This window comes from Palaemon carinicauda, chromosome 13 (assembly GCF_036898095.1).
Source record: "Palaemon carinicauda isolate YSFRI2023 chromosome 13, ASM3689809v2, whole genome shotgun sequence".
Classification (NCBI taxonomy): domain Eukaryota; kingdom Metazoa; phylum Arthropoda; class Malacostraca; order Decapoda; family Palaemonidae; genus Palaemon; species Palaemon carinicauda.
The window spans coordinates 53560979-53566316 of record NC_090737.1 but is presented as its reverse complement, the minus strand read 5'-3'; positions in this window follow the sequence as shown (position 1 = coordinate 53566316).

Below are 5338 nucleotides of genomic sequence, written 5' to 3'. Positions count from 1 at the left end.
AGTAAAAGAGTTTGGGCTAGGCAGTTAGGAGAATATTTGACTGGGTATTTGTTGACGATGTATGGAGTGATAATGAGTGTAGGGGACGTTGATTATGAAAGTGTGAAAAAGAGAATAATTGAGCAGGTAAAACGTATGAAAGGGAGTGTTAAGTATAAGCGTAAGAATGATTTTGATGAAGCACGGATGAATGCAGGAGAAGCGATATCAATGTACGTATGTAGGCTGGAAACGTTAGCTAGGAAGAAGTATGGGGATGAAGGCATAAATGAGAATAAGGAGTTAATGAAGAAGTGTTTGGCTACTGTACCCGAGAATGTTGCTGAGTTTGTTAATTTGAAACGGAAGGAGAAAATGAGGTGGACGAAAGAAAGATTGACATGGGATGATATTTTAGAGATAGTTGAGGATTACGAGTTGGATAGGTGTATGAAAGAAAGTAAATCTGTGAGTGTAAGAACTGGAATGGAGGAAAGTGTGCCAGAATTTGTTAGTTTTAGAGATGCTGTTATGAGAGGACCGATGAGGGTAGCTGATAGTGTAGTAGATAGGAGTGTTAGGGCGAGTAATGTGGGAATACCTGTAAGGACAAATGAAGGGTTTAGGCAAGGGAATCAGGTTTGGAGGGATAGGAGTGCTAGTGCGCCGCAAGGTAGGTCAGGTAGTTGTATCCGTGAAGAGAAGTGTTATAGATGTGGGAAAGTAGGACATAAGAAGAATGAATGTAGATGGGCTCTAGGTGCTTGTTTTGGATGTGGTGAGGTAGGGCATAGAATTAGTGAGTGCAAGAAAGAGAAAGGGATAAAATGTTATCGGTGTGGTATGACTGGGCACATAGCGAGTGGATGTCGGAGTAATCGTACAAATGTGATTTGCGGTAATTGTGGTAAGGATGGTCATTGTGGTAGAATGTGCAAGGAGCCGCGTAGTAAGTGTACTGAATGTGGTGCAGATGGGCATGTAGCTAGAGTATGTAGGAAGAAGGGATTAAATCAGCCAGGATGTTCGGGAAACTAGAGTGTAAGAGGGTTCAGCTGGGTGAGTCCTCCTGTGTGTGTGGAAGGAATAGGATCAATGTTTGTGAGAATGGGATGAATAATTGGTTAGAAATGAGCAAGTATGAATCTAGTATGCATGAAAAGTTAGGGCTGGAAAATAAACAATTAGTGTTAGTTGAATATAGGAAAAAGAGGCATTTGAAAGTTTTAAGTAAGGATGACAAAAGGGGGAATTTTATAAGTAAAAGTGAGAATAGAAATAAGTATGACAAGGGTGTAAATGTACAAGTGCGTATGGAAGATAAATGTGTTAATACAGATGAATCATGGCTGAGTATGAATGATACCTATAGTGTGTGTGGCTTTTCCTTAGGTGATGTAAAAGAAAGGATGACGAATGCGAGAGTGAGAGATAGTAGAATGATTAGTAGCATGAATGAATCTTTTGCTAAAGTTGAGAATGTTTTTGATGAAATGGATGAACTGTTTATAGAAATGAGTGTAATTATAGGGCCAGATGAGAACGAGGTAGATATGATTGTACATGATATATTTGATGATAGGGATTTAGATAGGAATAGTGTTAATGTAGCGAATGATTGTGATAAGGAAGAAGTGAATGAGAGAGTATATGGGGGCCCAGTTACTCGGAGTAGAGGTCCCATTCCCGACTGCGACTGGGTTATGAAAAAAATAATGTAAGTGTTGTGTGAGAAGGATTTGGCAAAGTAAGGGGGGAGGAATGTGGAGGATTTATTTTTGCTTTATTTTTATTTTTTGTTTTTGCCAAATCCTGAGAGAGAGAGAGAGAGAGAGAGAGAGAGAGAGAGAGAGAGAGAGAGAGAGAGAGAGAGAGAGAGAGAGAGAGAGAGAGAGAGAGAGAGAGGTAGTTAGCGAATGATCGTTTGTGGTGAGAAAGACTGTTGGTATAAATGAGATTGTTTGTTTACATTTTTTAGTTAGGTTACGACAGTGGTGAATGTTTCGGAGCGAATGCTTTTTTTATTTGACTGCAGGAGGCGCCAGTACTGTGTGTCCTTTGAATACTGGATTATTATTATTATATATTTTTACCAGTGTGGAAGTGATAATTTATATTCTGAGTAAGTACAGTTTTGTTTATCTTTGCTTGTCGTGATTGTGAATGATAGGAACAATTTATTATTTATCTTTAATTATAGTGCGATAGTTCAGTTAGCTAGAAGTGTTCGTAAGTGTTTTTCTTTTTTATTTTGGCAGGCCGTGATTCCTCCTTAGAGAGACCTACTTCTTTGGCCTGCTGATTATTTGAAAGTGGGTTTGATTACAACTGACATTGTTTACGATAAAGCACTCGATTAGAATGCTCTTGGCATATTGACCTGTGTTGACGACCCATGCTGCATAAAGAAACCGCGAATTGGATTGTTCTTGAATAGATGAGATAACGAGGATTACCATGGCTTGTAACCATACCAGATGGTGGTATTGACTGCTGGGTCGATTGTGGTGATTTATTTCTCGTCAGGCCACGGATTTGTGGTGGAACTGCCGATTTTAGTGTTTCGGCTTAAAGAACCGAGGGTGTATTGATATATTTGGAATTTGGTGTTGAGGGTGATATTTACATTGACTGTTTAAAGACGTTTGTCTAGTGTGGGTAACAACGGGTCAGTGGTTGTACATTTACAGTACTATAATATATATATCTCTATTTTCGGTTTTTTTGTTAATGTTAATTTGGTTTGAGTTTTTGGTGTAGTTTTAAGGATGTTACTTTAAGGATATTACTGAGGAAAATTTATTAATGCATATTTATCTATATTTTGAATGCAGAATTTTGAGTGGTGATTTGTTTAGTTTGTAAGAAATATAGTGTTAAGGATATGTTTTGTTTTGATTGTTGTCCTTTTGTCCAAGAGTCCCGCTGCTGATAACGTAAGGGGAAAGTTTGTTTTGTGGAGACCATTGTAAGTAAGAAAGATTCAAGGGTGTGGGGGTTGTTTTTGCAACGTCCCGCCACATTATTTTGGCGCCCGAACAGGGACAGCCGAGGTGGGATTGAAGCTGGACTCTTAGACGAAGGACTGATAGGATGAGATATTAGATATAAGGTTGATGAAAATTGGAGCAGCAGTTAAGTGTTTTGAAGGAGGAATTGCGGCTGAGTAAGGAGCGTGAGGAGAGGTTGCTTGTAGAGAATGAGAGGTTGCACTGGGAGAATGAGGCGATGCAGAAGGAGCTTAGGGAGTTAAAGGGAACTGTAGAGAGAGTGGAAGAATGTGTTGAGATGAGGATGAAAGAGAATGAGGAACGAATGGAGAACCGATTGGAAGCTATGATGGGGCAAGTCATGGGGATGATGAAAACACTAATGGGTGAAGGTGCAGTCGGAGGAGTGTCCTCAGCTTCTGGTAATGGGTTGAAAGAGGAAGAGAAGGTTAAGGTAGGTGATAATGGGAAAGGAAGTGATAGTGATAGTAGTAATAGTGATGGTGATATTGAAGATAAGGGAATTAGGCATAGTAAGGATGAACAGAAAGGTGAGAGGAAAGATGAAAGGAAAGGTAAAAGTGATGTGAAGAAAGAGAAGAAAAAGTATCAGGCTGATAGCAAGGACGATCGTGAATGGGTGAAAGTGGTAAGTAAGAAAAAGGGTAAGAAGGGAATGGTTAAGGATAGGAATTTAAGTGTGGAAGTGGATTCATTATATTCAAATGAGGAAGAAGGTAACAAGGGATTAGACAGTGATGATAGCAGTGAGAATGAACGTGATGTGTGTAAGACTGTGTTTATGAGAGAGGTACCTCGGTGTGAAAGGTTCAATGAGCATAGCAGTAGGGATGTATATGATTTTTTCAAGGAGTATGAGAGGTATTATCAGGATAAGTATGGTGATAGTAAAAGAGTTTGGGCTAGGCAGTTAGGAGAATATTTGACTGGGTATTTGTTGACGATGTATGGAGTGATAATGAGTGTAGGGGACGTTGATTATGAAAGTGTGAAAAAGAGAATAATTGAGCAGGTAAAACGTATGAAAGGGAGTGTTAAGTATAAGCGTAAGAATGATTTTGATGAAGCACGGATGAATGCAGGAGAAGCGATATCAATGTACGTATGTAGGTTGGAAACGTTAGCTAGGAAGAAGTATGGGGATGAAGGCATAAATGAGAATAAGGAGTTAATGAAGAAGTGTTTGGCTACTGTACCCGAGAATGTTGCTGAGTTTGTTAATTTGAAACGGAAGGAGAAAATGAGGTGGACGAAAGAAAGATTGACATGGGATGATATTTTAGAGATAGTTGAGGATTACGAGTTGGATAGGTGTATGAAAGAAAGTAAATCTGTGAGTGTAAGAACTGGAATGGAGGAAAGTGTGCCAGAATTTGTTAGTTTTAGAGATGCTGTTATGAGAGGACCGATGAGGGTAGCTGATAGTGTAGTAGATAGGAGTGTTAGGGCGAGTAATGTGGGAATACCTGTAAGGACAAATGAAGGGTTTAGGCAAGGGAATCAGGTTTGGAGGGATAGGAGTGCTAGTGCGCCGCAAGGTAGGTCAGGTAGTTGTATCCGTGAAGAGAAGTGTTATAGATGTGGGAAAGTAGGACATAAGAAGAATGAATGTAGATGGGCTCTAGGTGCTTGTTTTGGATGTGGTGAGGTAGGGCATAGAATTAGTGAGTGCAAGAAAGAGAAAGGGATAAAATGTTATCGGTGTGGTATGACTGGGCACATAGCGAGTGGATGTCGGAGTAATCGTACAAATGTGATTTGCGGTAATTGTGGTAAGGATGGTCATTGTGGTAGAATGTGCAAGGAGCCGCGTAGTAAGTGTACTGAATGTGGTGTAGATGGGCATGTAGCTAGAGTATGTAGGAAGAAGGGATTAAATCAGCCAGGATGTTCGGGAAACTAGAGTGTAAGAGGGTTCAGCTGGGTGAGTCCTCCTGTGTGTGTGGAAGGAATAGGATCAATGTTTGTGAGAATGGGATGAATAATTGGTTAGAAATGAGCAAGTATGAATCTAGTATGCATGAAAAGTTAGGGCTGGAAAATAAACAATTAGTGTTAGTTGAATATAGGAAAAAGAGGCATTTGAAAGTTTTAAGTAAGGATGACAAAAGGGGAAATTTTATAAGTAAAAGTGAGAATAGAAATAAGTATGACAAGGGTGTAAATGTACAAGTGTGTATGGAAGATAAATGTGTTAATACAGATGAATCATGGCTGAGTATGAATGATACCTATAGTGTGTGTGGCTTTTCCTTAGGTGATGTAAAAGAAAGGATGACGAATGCGAGAGTGAGAGATAGGAGAATGATTAGTAGCATGAATGAATCTTTTGCTAAAGTTGAGAATGT